Source organism: Pleurodeles waltl, chromosome 1_2 (genome assembly GCF_031143425.1).
Source record: "Pleurodeles waltl isolate 20211129_DDA chromosome 1_2, aPleWal1.hap1.20221129, whole genome shotgun sequence".
NCBI lineage: Eukaryota > Metazoa > Chordata > Amphibia > Caudata > Salamandridae > Pleurodeles > Pleurodeles waltl.
Genome location: NC_090437.1, coordinates 1,219,021,927 through 1,219,036,765, shown reverse-complemented (window position 1 = coordinate 1,219,036,765; position 14,839 = coordinate 1,219,021,927).

The following is a 14,839-nucleotide window of genomic DNA, read 5'->3' as shown; positions in this document are numbered from 1 at the left end:
AACACAAGGGCAAAGCCCACACAGGAGACCTGAGTCCTTTGGAGAGAACACTGCAGGGGCATCTGATGAAAAAACTACAGGCACCTCAGGGGGAAGGGAAGGGGGGGCACCACAGCCACATGAGTCCACGACGCCAGATCCACGAAGGGGCCACCATGCCTACTGTGCCATCCTGGGGAGTGCAAAGCCACAGTCTCTCAAGTCTCTACAGTAGGTGGGTTGCCCACTGTTCCATCCTGGGGAGTGCAAAGCCACAGTCTCGCAAGTCTCTACAGTAGGTGGGTTGCCCACTGTGCCATCCTGGGGAGTGCAAAGCCACAGTCTCTCAAGTCTCTACAGTTGGTGGGTTGCCCACTGTGCCATCCTGGGGAGTGCAAAGCCACAGTCTCTCAAGTCTCTACAGTGGGTGGGTTGCCCACTGTTCCATCCTGGGGAGTGCAAAGCCACAGTCTCTCAAGTCTCTACAGTAGGTGGGTTGCCCACTGTGCCATCCTGGGGAGTGCAAAGCCACAGTCTCTCAAGTCTCTACAGTTGGTGGGTTGCCCACTGTGCCATCCTGGGGAGTGCAAAGCCACAGTCTCTCAAGTCTCTACAGTAGGTGGGTTGCCCACTGTTCCATCCTGGGGAGTGCAAAGCCACAGTCTCTCAAGTCTCTACAGTAGGTGGGTTGCCCACTGTGTCATCCTGGGGAGTGCAAAGCCACAGTCTCTCAAGTCTATACAGTAGGTGGGTTGCCCACTGTTCCATCCTGGGGAGTGCAAAGCCACAGTCCATCAGGTGGATTACAGTCTCCACTGGTCAAGGAGGAGGCATGGTGGGCACAGTGAACCGTTAACAGTGCATGCAGGAAGGGCCCAGCGGAGCGGTGCTTGAGACGGCGGTGCCCAGCGGAGCGGTGCTTGACAGGAAGGGCCCAGCGGAGCGGTGCTTGAGACGGCGGTGCCCAGCGGAGCGGTGCTTGTCAGGAAGGGCCCAGCGGAGCGGTGCTTGACAGGAAGGGCCCAGCGGAGCGGTGCTTGAGACGGCGGGGCCCAGCGGAGCGGTGCTTGACAGGAAGGGCCCAGCGGAGCGGTGCTTGACAGGAAGGGCCCAGCGGAGCGGTGCTTGACAGGAAGGGCCCAGCGGAGCGGTGCTTGAGACGGCGGTGCCCAGCGGAGCGGTGCGTGAGACGGCGGGGCCCAGCGGAGCGGTGCTTGACAGGAAGGGCCCAGCGGAGCGGTGCTTGAGACGGCGGGGCCCAGCGGAGCGGTGCTTGAGACGGCGGGGCCCAGCGGAGCGGTGCTTGACAGGAAGGGCCCAGCGGAGCGGTGCTTGACAGGAAGGGCCCAGGGGATCGGTGCTTGAGACGGCGGTGCCCAGCGGAGCGGTGCTTGACAGGAAGGGCCCAGCGGAGCGGTGCTTGACAGGAAGGGCCCAGCGGAGCGGTGCTTGAGACGGCGGGGCCCAGCGGAGCGGTGCTTGAGACGGCGGGGCCCAGCGGAGCGGTGCTTGACAGGAAGGGCCCAGCGGAGCGGTGCTTGACAGAAAGGGCCCAGGGGAGCGGTGCCCAGCGGAGCGGTGCTTGACAGGAAGGGCCCAGCGGAGCGGTGCTTGACAGGAAGGGCCCAGCGGAGCGGTGCTTGATACGGCAGGGCCCAGCGGAGCAGTGCTTGACAGGAAGGGCCCAGCGGAGCGGTGCTTGAGACGGCGGGGCCCAGCGGAGCGGTGCTTGACAGGAAGGGCCCTGTTCAGCGGTGCTCTTCTGCACGGCGGGGCCCTCTTCAGCAGTGCTCTTCTGCACGGCGGGGCCCTCTTCAGCGGTGCTCTTCTGCACGGCGGGGCCCTCTTCAGCGGTGCTCTTCTGCACGGCGGGGCCCTCTTCAGCGGTGCTCGTCCAGTAAGTCAAGGGAGCCAGACCTGGCCTGGACTCCCTGCTCAGTCGCCCTCCGACCGTGCTGTTGCTGGACCCTTCGGTGACGGAGTCCTGGGCCCTTTGGTGTCCTCCCTAACACCCGGGATGGGGCTTGTGGGGCCCTCCTGCTCCGCGCTCCTGCTGGCTGACTTCTCCGCCCTGCTGCCCTTTCGCTCTTTAGATGGGGCTCTCGGGCCCTTGCCTCCCCTAGATGTTGTGGCTGGTGAAGTGGGCGAACTTTGCTCCTTGGGGGCAGCCGTGTCAGTCCTCTCACGGCGGCCCTTTAGTTTCCTGGTCCTCTTGCCTGGGGGGGGGCTGGCTGTCCCCTTGCTGCTGATTGAAGTGTCACTGCTGGCAAAGAGTGGACTCCAGAACCCATGCACCACAGTGACACTCGAAGCTGGGCTGGTGGTGGCTGAGGTGCTCTTGGGACTCTTTGCAGATGGAGGGGGTTGGTCAGGGGAGGGAAAGAGGTTAAGATTAGCGAGGAAAAGTTTTTTAGGACCAAGGTAAAGGGTAGGAGTAGTGGTGATGGGAGTGGAGGAAGAGGATGTGGTTGTAGGAGAGTCAGGTGTGCTGTCTTTGGGTGCAGGTGCTTGTGCTGTAGGCTGTCGTGAGGTGGATGGCTGTTGGGTGAGTGTCTGCCTGCGTTTGTATGTCTTGGAAGAGGGGGTGACAGACACAGTGGGAGAGGACACAGGGGACGGGTAAATGGTAGTGGGGGTGGTGACTGCACGTGTGCGGACTGTACTGGAGGGTGTGCTGGTGATGGAAGTACTGGCTGATGGTGGTGTGCATGCAGGTGTGAGTGTAGACGTCACAGGGAGGGAGGAGGGAGACGAGGAGGAGGGGGACACAGAGGTGGTAGTGACTGTTGGAATGTCTGCATCTGGGTGTTGCTTGGGTGAATGCTTGTGGGTTCTGTGGTGCTTGTGTCTGGATGAGCTGCCCTTGGGTGTTGAGGTGTGTGCAGGCTGGTCTGATGGTGTGGATGGGATAGGCTGAGGAACAGGAGACAGAGACAGGGTGGAGGCAGTCAGAAGAGGGAGGCTGGAAACAGGGACAATGGCTGCCGTCAGTGCTGAGGCCAGAGCATTGAACGATCGTTGATGGGCAGCCTGACCCGAATGAATGCCCTCCAGGTAGGCATTGCTCCGATGTACCTCCCTTTCTACCCCCTGGATGGCATTCAAAAGGGTAGTCTGCCCAACAATGATAGTCTGAAGGAGGTCAATGACCTCCTCACTGAGGGCAGCAGGGGTGACAGGGGCAGGGGCTGAGGTGCCTGGGGCGAAGGAGACGCCCGCCTTCCTGGGCGAGCGGGCACGGAGCGTAGGCTGAGGGGCTGCTGGGAGGGCGGGGCTGGTGCGCTGGGTGGCGGCTGTACCTGTAGAGGCGGGGGGCCCGGATGTTGCCGCCACCGCTAGGGAGCTCCGATCCGAGGACGTCTCGGTGTCGCTGGTGTCACCACCGGTCCCTGTTGTGGTGCTCCCCTCGCCCTCCGGATCACTGGTGCCCTCGGTGTCTGTTCCTGGGCCCACCGGGGCCTTGTGACTTGCAGCTCCCTCGTGCTCCGATGCCAATTCTCCTCCGCCTGATGATGCTAATGCACACATGCACAAGAAGATGAAGAAGAAGGGTGGGGGGAGAAAAACGAAGACCAGGTTGAGTGCATATAATGTCAACACCGTTGGCGGAGAGGACAGACACAGGAGCCTCATGCACTAAGCCGCGCATTCGGGGTACACTACTCAGTACTTCTGACTAGGACAACAGGTCTAGAGACGACAAACGCGCACATGTGTGATGCTGGACCATCGATAGCTGTACTTGTCACCCTACAGAGGTGGGGGCCGGGAGCACAGGGCCATGCCTAAAGGAGAGGACTACACTACAGAAAGCGCCCTGGCCTAATGTCACCCACAACCCTCCTCCCCCACCCAGACGGCTCCACTGCGCAGAAAGATAGCAGAATGTGCTGATACTCACCCCCTTGTGTCTGCTGTGATGTCCTCAAGCGCCCATCCAAATCAGGGTAGGCCACCGCCAGGATCCGGGACATCAGGGGGGTCAGGGTACGACTGGCACCCCTCCTAGGTTGGTAGGCCATCCCCAGCAGTGACTCGGCGGTCTTCCTGGTCCCGCGGCGGATGTCCTCCCACCTCTTGCGGCAGTGGGTGCCCCGTCTGACGTGGACCCCCAGGGCCCGGACTTCCTTGGCGATGGCACGCCAAATGTCCACTTTCTGATGGGCGCTGACCTATTTGACATGTACAGGGTGGGAAGGAAAAATTCATCAATTTTCTGTATGTTAGATGTGATTGGCCCCCCCTCCCCAACCTTGCCATATGGCACATGCTCTCATCTGTCGTGCGTTGCACTCCTCATTCGCCCCCCACCCCACCAACTTACATCCACCCCACTCCACACAGGCATAGCCCATTCAATGTGCACCCAGTGTACTTACCTGTTGGTCTGGAGGACCGTAGAGTAACGCATACTGGGGGAGGACCCCATCCACAAGTTTCTCCAACTCCTCAGACGTGAAGGCAGGGGCCCTTTCCCCAGTCGCAGCAGCCATTGTCACTTCCAGACCGAGGTCACAGCAGCACTTGCAGTATAGGTCCTCTCCTGTGGATGATCAGGTCTCGAGTGATTAAGCAGATAGAAAATGGCGGTCACGCCCGCGGCGGTGCGTACCGCGACCGCCGGCGCACCTCGTCATTGGCTCCTGAAACCCATAGGCTTCAATGTTAACCAATGCGGCTTCGTATACCGGTCTTCGACCGCCTACCGCCACGGTGTGCCACGCCAGCGCATTGACCTCACATCCCATTGTCCCACTTCACAGGTCAGGCAGCCGCCATTTCAAGTGCCCACATGGCATAATTTGTACTGCGTCACACAGGCCTAGGCCTTGCATTGCCACACATACACGCCTTTCAATACATAGATAATCGTGTGCTAGGCATGCTGTGGTGAACGTACCTGTGATTTGCTTGACTCTGTGCTCCATGTTGTCCTTCCTAGGCACTGTCCGCTGGGACTTGCGAGGAGAAGGATGAATCCTCGCGTGTACCGACCGCTGGTGGACCTGTCAACAATGGAAGAACGCCATATCATACTAGGATACCGACTTCACCGAACCACTATACATGAACTGTGTGCCCAGCTGGAGACAGCCCTGATGTCCCCCATCCGCCAACCCACAGGAATTCCCCCTCTAGTGCAGGTTCTGTCAATCCTCCATTTTTTGGCAAGTGGCTCATTCCAGACAACAGTGGCCATGTCATCTGGAATGTCTCAGCCTATGTTTTCAAAAATTTTGTCTAGAGTGTTGTCTGCCCTGACGAAACACATGCGGAGCTACATTGTATTCCCTGAGGAGGTTGATTTGGCCACTGTGAAGGGTGATTTTTATGCCCTTGGACATATCCCCAACATAATTGGTGCCATTGATGGGACCCATGTGGCTTTAGTACCCCCAAAAGACGATGAGCAGGTGTACAGAAACAGGAAAAGTTACCATTCTATGAACGTCCAGGTGGTCTGATTGGCTGACCAGTACATCTCCCATGTGAATGCCAAGTTCCCTGGGTCAGTGCATGACGCGTATGTGATGCGTAATAGCAGCATCCCTTATGTGATGGAACAGCTACAGAGACAACGTGTGTGGCTAATTGGTGACTCTGGTTACCCCAACCTGCCTTGGCTATTGACCCCAGTGAGGAATCCCCGGACCAGGGCAGAGGAACGGTACAATGAGGCCCATGGGCGAACTAGGAGGATCATAGAAAGAACCTTTGGCCTCCTGAAGGCCAGGTTTAGGTGCCTGCATATGACAGGGGGATCCCTGATGTACTCACCAAAGAAGGTGTGCCAGATCATCGTGGCCTGCTGTATGCTTCACAATCTGGCATTGCGACGTCAGGTGCCTTTCCTGCAGGAGGATGGTCCAGATGGTGGTGTTGAAGCAGCTGTGGAGCCTGCGGAGAGTGAAGAGGAGGAAGACGAAGAGGACGACACAGACAACAGGGACAGAGTTATCCAACAGTATTTTCAGTAGCACACAGGTAAGAATCACCCACGCCATTTAACATTTACTGAAAGCCCCCTGCATCTTTACTTTGTGTATTTCCCCCCAGTTCTTTTAAACTGATGTTTGATTTTCCCTTCCCTTTTCAGTGCTGTATGACCCACTGCATGACTTCTGCTTGGTTAGCCCATGGACTAATGCTTATTGACATCGGTATGTTGTCATCACAAAAATAACAGAACATTATTGATCAGTAATGTGTTATACATTTGTAAATAATACAGGCTGACTCCTGAATGATTTCAGTGCAATGAGTGATTTATTTTTAGTGCTAGATATTGGTACATGATATTAAAACGGTGATGGGTGAGGGTGGAGTTATGTCCATGGCAGAGCCCAGTTCTCAGTTTCACAGGTGCATTTTCCATATCCCTGTGGAAGGATGGAGCAGGGGCAGTTCAAGGTTGGACAGGGTGACACTGTGGGACAGTGGGATGACATCAGGGGGTATCTTATGCTGGCGGGGGTCTTGGCATCCTACTCTGTCTTCCTGTGAGATCTCAGGTTCCTCTTGCGGGGTGGTTGTTCTTCAGCAGGAGGTGGGGTTCTGGTGGCACGTCGTTCTGTGGAGGCCTCCTGACCACTAGCGCCGGCGGAGGTGGTAGGCTGTTCCTGGCTAGTGACAGGGGCCCTTTGTGGTGCCACATGGTCCCGCAATGTGGTTTCTATCCGGTTGAGGGCCTGGACTATGGTCCCTTTAGCGGTAGCGATGTTCCTGAGTTCATTGCTGAACCCCATGTACCGTTCCTCCTGCTGTGCCTGGATCTCGGTGAACCTGGCCAGTACCGTCGCCATCGTCTCCTGGGAGTGATGGTATGCTCCCATGATGGTGGTGAGGGCCTCTTGGCGAGTGGGTTCCCTGGGCCTGTCCTCCCCCCCCTGTCGCACAGCAGCCCTCCCAGTTGCCCTGTTTCCCCGGGCCTCTGTCCCCTGGACGGTGTGCCCACTACCACTGCCCCCAGGTCCCTGTTGTTGTTGGGGTGTTGGGTCAGCCTGGGTGCCCTGTAGTGGCGGACACACCGCTGCTTGACGCGTCCTGGAGACAGAGGCATGGGCCCGCTGGGTGGGAGCTGTGCTGGTGTTCCCAGAGGGAGTTGGGTCTGCTGTGGCCTGTGTCTGTGTTTGGGGAACCGACTGTCCAGAGGTCCCCGATGGTCCGGCCTGGTCATCAGGTTCTAGGTCGACAGAGCTGCTGTCCTCGCTGGGGGCCTGTTCTGGGGGTGGGATGGACAAATCTGGACCCTCCGTGGCGGTGTGTTGGCGTTCGGGCCCTGCAGGGGTAAAGGAGTATGGTTATTGTTTCTGTGTGTGCCATGGCGTGCATTTTGAGTGCCCTTGTCCCCCAGTGCTGGCATTCCCTTGTGGGAGGTGTTGTGAGGGTGGTGGGGGGGGGGGTGTATGGGTATGTGCAATGGTCATGCTTTGGTGGTGGCTGTCTATGGTTTGTGTTGGCATTCAGGGGTTGGTGTTGTTTAGGGTGGGTTGTGCTGGTGAGACATTGGCAGGGAGGTTGTGTGCTGGGGGGTTGAGATTGGGGGTGAGGGGCGGGGGGTTTGGCATGCTGGTGGTTGGGGGGGGGGTGAATTAGTTGAGATTCGACTTACCAGAGTCCATTCCTCCGTGTACTCCAGCGAGGCCATCAGGATGCAGGATGTTTACTACCTCTTGCTCCCATGCTGTGAATTGGGGTGGGGGTCCGCCGCCAGTCTTCTGCACAGCGATGTTGTGTCGCGACACCATCGAGCGCACCTTCCCCCGTAGGTCGTTCCATCGCTTTCTGATATCTTCCCGATTTCTGGGATGCTGTCCCACAGCGTTGACCCTGTCTACGATCCTTTGCCATAGCTCAGCTTTCCTTGCTATAGTGGTGTGCTGCACCTGTGTTCCTGAAGAGCTGGGGCTCAACCCTTATAATTTCCTCCACCATGACCCTGAGTTCTTGGTCCGAGAACCTGGGGTGTCTTTGGGGTGCCATGGGGTGGTGTGGATGAGGTGTGGGGTGGTGTTTGTGGTGATGTGCGTGGTGATATGTGGTGATGTGTGCGTAAATGTGGTGTGGGTGATGAAGTTGGGTTCCTGTGTGTGTTGGGGTTTTCGATTGCTGTGCTCGCTCTCTCTATCTCTATCTCTATCGCCTTCTCTCCGATTTCCAACTAGTGGGGGTTTGTGGGTGATGTGGGTGTGTGTTTTATAGTTGATTGGATGTGTGGTAGTGTTGTTTGTATGTGTCTCAGGTGTGTGTATTTCAAATTGTCCAATGTGGCTGTGTTTTGGAGCTGTGTGTGTTTTTTGAGCGCGGCGGTGTGTACCGCCAATGGAATACCGCAGTTGAAAGACCGCCGCGTGGATTCGTGGGTCAGAATGGCATGGGCGTGTTTGTGTTGGCGTGACGGTGGAGGTTTGGTCATCTCCAGTTTTCCGCGGCCCGCTGATGAGGCGGCCTTCCTTGGATGTTCGGTTTTTGGCGGTTTCACAGTTGGTGGTCAGAATGACCGTGGCGGTTTACCGCGGCCGCGTCGGTAGAATGGCGGACTTCTGACCGGCGGTAAGGGCCTTTTACCGCCGAGGGCAGAATGACCCCCTATTTTTCTAGTTTCACGGCTCAACTCCTATTGGATATATATTTTTAACAAACTGTTTTGCCACCTAACCTGTCAGAAAAAGACTATTACATGAGATAATGTTTGGCAGGCTAAGGTGGCTGAAACAAAGGAAAAGATCTATGTACATCAAAATCTAGTAAGCAAATGAAGCAAAAGGGGAGAAGGTATTACTGCCTAGTAATGAGAGGGAAGAAAACATGTTAATAGTTTGTAAAAGTTGTTGTTTATTTTACTGCTATTGTAGTTTACTAATGTTGTTATGTTTTTAAATAGTTTTTTAATGAAATGTTTAAAATTACTACTGATGGCTTTCCTTAATAACTTTAAAGATTTAAAGATTTGAAAATTATTACAGTCTTCTAATATTGACTTAAAGTGGCAGTTCATTCTTCAAGAACTGGAAGTGTTCTGCTGCATATACACGTATGTTTAAGATACTATAGAGAGATTAGTGCTTCTTCCCACTGTAGAATACTTTTTTTATACAACAGGCATATTTTGGCACAGAGGCGAATGCATTCTTATAGTATACCACACTGCTGCTGCTGGTGGAGAGGGCAGTTCTTTTGCACATCTTAGTATATATGTTTATCACCCTTTAGAGACTTTTCAGCTGAGAACTCTGTCTTTGTATGTACCATACTACACATGCCTGTCCCCATAAGGAGATGTCTGAGAGAGAAAGAGTGTGTCCTTACATTCAAATGTACACACTGGTTGTCCAAAACACAGTTGCCAACAGAGAGGATACTCCTTTTTACACTCTGCTAGTGATATTCATTATCATGAAGAGAGATATGAGCAGCGACAGCAGTCTCTACCCACAGTGCATTTTGCACATATGTTACTCTAAGGAGATATCTCAGCTGAGAGTTCAGTGTGTTTTCATATCATAGTCTCTATAGTTTTTATACAAGATATACTTATAAGCATAAAGGGCATTTCAATTCAATACTTTACTTGTACTTCTTTCATAATGGGGAGAGGTGTGACTACAAAAGTAAGCTGCTTTTCACAGCCTAATATGCACAAGCCTTATCCAAGAGACCCATCACAGGAGAGAGGCCAGTGTCTCTACCCACTATACTACTCAGAGTTATCATGCAAGAGACTTGTCTCAGAAAACAGGGCCGCTTCTCCCCACAGCCTAATGTAGATTTCTGTCAGCATGAAAAGAGGTATGAGTACAGAGATACATTTCTCTTAAACCCTACCTGAGACACCTCTTACACTGGTAAGAGGTGCTAGTAGGGAGATGACTTGCTTCCCAGATAGCACTACATATCGCTGTTGTTCTGAGGAGAGGTATGAGGACAGATGGCACTGGTTCACTACACCTTACTGAATATCCAAGCTGTCCTGTAGATAGGTGTAGAAGGCAAGGTTTCCCCACCTACTACTGTATATATCTGTTATGTTGGAGAGAGATATGAGTAGACAGAAAAATCCATTCCCACACACTAATGAATATGGTTATTTCCCTGCAAGGATGTGTCCGTAGGAAGGCTAGTACTTATTATACTTAACATGGAACAGTGAGGTGTTACATGTGAGGTGAGTACCCTACTACACATACTACTCAGCCTTGGGAAAGTGTGATTGGAGAGGCAGTGTCTCCTTACACTTTACTCCACACTATATTTATCTTCATGCAAGGTCTCAGTGGTTTCTCCCCATAGTCAAGTAGTTGAAATTATAAGGGATAACTATCGCAATGAAGTAAAATGTAAAATTTTCCTCTAAATGTTTTTGCCATCTAGCAAGAATATTGCAGGGAAAAAAGTGAAGGGTTTGCAAAAATCTAATGCATATAAATTATACCTATTATAACAGTATATGTTCAGTAAAAATGCAAATTTTATTATAAAAGTATGGTCTTGCGAGACGCTCATGTACACAAATACTGTCCCCTCGCAGTGGACACTGAAGACTGTGTGCCTGATTCTCACGTGAGGCTCATGAGAATCGCCCATGCTATGTATAGGAGCATCATGGCTCTTGCGAGTGTCTCGCAAGTGTCATTAAGAAGGAAAAAAAGGGTTACATGGTATAAACAACATACATAATGAAAGTATAGGGTAGCTCTAAAAGAACCATTTCATGCAGCATTTTGAACAGCTGTATTTTGTGTTTTTTAATTTTTTTTAAAAAATATTGTATTTGTTTTTTAAAGGGATAGAACAGAACCAAAAAACTGAGAATAAACAAAATATCCATCAAAGCAAAGAGAACATTTTTAAAAAAAAATGTTAAACACAAAACTAGTGCCTAGGTGAGTATTTGTGATCCTGGACAAGCCTGTCCTGTGCAGCCCTGCTTGTCCCAGAAGAATAATCAATCTTCTTGCATAAGCAGCAAAAAAGGGCTTTGTTCCGACATGCAGGGCTGTTATCTGCTTGAGTGGTGAGTACCTGGGCAGGCACAGTGCCACCATGTTAAAAATATGTGGATGCCCCTGATGAGGTTTCAAGCTCTGCAGCATGGGCTAAGCTGGAGCAAAGCATTCAGGTAGCATAGTATTCAAAACATCACCACATTCCAGTCGTACTCATGGAATATTGTTTGTTATGGCTGCCCCTAATGAACACTTTATGCATAGCTTATAAATTACATATTAAACTGATACTTTCTTCCCACCAGGCCTCATACTCACAAAAAAAAAATTGCCAGACCAAGGACTCCTTGGGTGGCTGAGGTGGCTCACTTCCAGGAACAGGAGTAGGGTTCTCATCTGAATCAGATGATGATATTCTAATTGCAGAACATCAGCAAAGTCAGAGAGGTAGCCAAAAAGGTGTAATCACAGAAAACCCAATAGGCAAATGATGCAAGGAGGAAGGAATCTTTCTTTGCTACATAAAGACATCCATATGAACCAATCTCAATCCTTCCTTGGGATGTCTTTCCTCTCCCAGGTGTCTCACAAGTGTCTTGTGGGAGGCCTGCAAGATCATAAAAACCAGAGAACTTTCTTAATATCTCAAATGCAACAATACATCAACTCTGTTTGTACTTTATACACTGTAATTCATGTCTTACTGTCTTCAGAACTACAAAAATACACCGTTCTGAGCTTAATTCCAAATGTATGAACTTGCAAGAAGTACAGCACCCTTGTAGTCCACGCAGGTGATTGAGTGTTTGACTTCCGCGATCATCGTGCAAGAGCTGTACGTTTGCAAACAAAATAATTAATACAATATACATACTGTCTTCATTATTCAATATTATCATTTAATAATAACTGACAAGATGAAAAAAGATCTCTGTACAACAGATTAGAATGAAACTTATAACTCTATGATCTCACAAGTCTCCCACGAGCCACCCCCAAGAGAGATCACAGACCTTAAAAATGGAAAATACATGGTTAAAAAATGTAGGGCCTAATTAACAAATGGCCTCTGCCCTCATGGCAGAGGCACCACAGTCATGTGGGAGTCTCCTCAATGAGAATTCTGGCTGCAGAGACTTGTCCCCACAACTGCGGTGCCTCTATGAGTACGGAAGGCCCTTTGTGAATTAGGCCTATAGTTTACAGTGGGAGAAAAACTCATCAGTGTATTTTTTAAATATAAAGCATCATGTTTATGTCAAGATAGATACAACGACTATGTATGCTGGGAATATTTCTGAATATGTTAGTTACAACAACTAAAAAGTTGAATATTCTCAGCACAAACATTGTTAGAGTAGTTAATTTCTAAGTATTTATAAATATATTTTTATTAAAAAATGCTAGAAATTCACTGAAAAAAACAAAGGTTAAATAACGGTATAGTTAGGTGTAATATATGTATATATATAGATGAGTTTTGGATTAACAAAACATTAGAAATTCACTGAAAAATTAAAGGTTAAAGTAACATTATAGTTAGGGGAATTACTCAGTGACAACATTAACTTTTACTTTAACTAAAAAGACACAGAAATTCACCAGCTGTTCCCATGACATGTTCTATGACATTACTGATGATGTCACTGATGACATCATGCAAGCTTCGTTTTTCCGCATACTGCTGTATGAACTGCTACGCCCTTACTATAGTTCACATTCACAATCAACCACAGATAAATTGGAAACCCACATTGAGTATGGTGTTTAATCTGTATACAACTGTTCAGTGAAAGCCAAAATAGGGAATGCCAATTTCTAATAGGGACAGCTTTTATCTGTATCAAATCCCTGACACACACTGAACCTACTTTAAGAAATTAAGTTGATATCAGTAGAAAGCTGAGTATTGTAAACCCTCTATGGAGAGTGTTTTCTTTATACCACACTGTTTGCAAACAGTGAAACTATCATGCAAAATACAGCACAATTTATTGAAAATAATCTACTAAAATCAGTGTACATTCTATGCAATGCACTAGTTGTCAAAACACTAATTGCTGAAGATAAAGCTCATCCTGCTTATACCCTTCATAATGTGGTGAAAACTTTACAGATAGCCCTACTTCTGAAGCCAAACAAGCATGTGTACATAGATTAGTACGTGGTACACACACGCTTCCATGTTAAGTATAAATTATCATGCTGACATCATTCTCTCTAATAACTCAAGGCTGCTTACAAAGGTTAGTATCTACTACGTAGAATCTTTCTCCTGTTGGAAACTTTTTGTGCAGAACCAAAATGTTGTGTGGAGCATAATCAATGCAAGTCAACTGTCACTCACACACAGTGACATTTATAATGTGTTTAATACTGCTACACAGCTATGGTGCATTAGGAGCACATGCAGGTTCTAAACACTTACACCCACTAACTATACCCAAGCTGAATTAATATGGTAGTTACTTGCCACTATGTAAACTGTAAAACAAACTAGCACACTCATTTGATGATGTCATCAGTGATGTCATTTGAGAGGTTATCAGTGATGTCATACATTATGTCATAGAATATGTCATGAACGATGTTACATGTGAAGCCATACGCAGTGTATGGCTGGGGAGCAAGTTATAGTTAGCGCTGCTAACTATAACTGGTGAATTTCTGTGTTTTTTTAGTTCAAAAAGTTAACATTGTAATATGTATATATATAGATATATGTGTATATATATATATATATATATACATATATATATATATAAATATATATATATATATAACTGTAAAACGAAAGGTTACAGGAACTTTATAGTTTGTCTCAGATTTCACTAATACAAAACCATTGAAATCCAGTAGTTAGAGTTATTTCAAGTAACTATAACTCAGGACCTAAGCTAACTATATAATTATATTTACTTGAAATACCTGCTGGATTTCAACAGTTCTGTATGAGTGAAATCTGATACTAACCTTTGTTTTTTTTAGTGAGTTTATAAGGTTTTTAACATTTTATTTCCTACTTATCACATCCCTGTAACATTTGTTTTTGTCAGTGAAGTTCCATGGTTTAAATGCTATTTCCTAGTCATAACGTCCCTGCAACCTGTGTGTGTGTGAGTGGGTGTGTAAGTGGTTGTGTGGGTGTGTAAGTGGGTGTGTGAGTGTGTAGTGGGTGTGCAGGTATGTAAGTGGCTGTGTGAGTGGGTGTTGGAAAGCGGTGTGCTCTGTGAGTGGGTGTGTGAGTGGTTTTGAGGATCTGTGAGTGGGTCTCTGAGTGGCTGTATGGGTGTGTGAGTGGCTGCATGAGTGTGTGAGTTGGTGTGTGTGGCTATATGGGTGCGTGAGTGTGTAAATGGTTGTGTGAATGGCTGAGTGGATGTGTGAGTGGTTGTGTGAGCATGTGAGTGGTTTTTAGGGTGTGTGAGTGGCTGTGTGGGTGTTAGAGTGGTTGTGTGGGTGTGTAAGTGGGTGTGTGAATGAGTTTATGAGTAGGTGTGTGACTCTCTGAGTGAGTGTCTGTATCCCTGAACCCACCTTAATCAACCCGAATCCGTGAGGGTCAGGGGAGGATCCGCAGCTCCTTGCATGATGAAAAAGGTTTTTAGACAATTTCTTGCCCATGAGGGATCACTCACAGACCTCTCCATTAGTCCCATGGGGTTAGGGTATCATAACCCTGATCCCTTCTATCACTTTTTATCTTTATTTTCCCCACTGTTTAGCATAGTCAGCTAAGAAATGACACAACAATTTCCATGCAGTTGCATGCAGTGAAAAATATTTCAGGGGGAGGTTTAAATAATGTGTTTTCCAGTTTTAGCTCACATATGACATTTTGTTTAGGTCTACATCAAAAAGCGCTGAATGGATATACAACAAATCTTCAAAACTGCAATTTTGGAAAAATCACA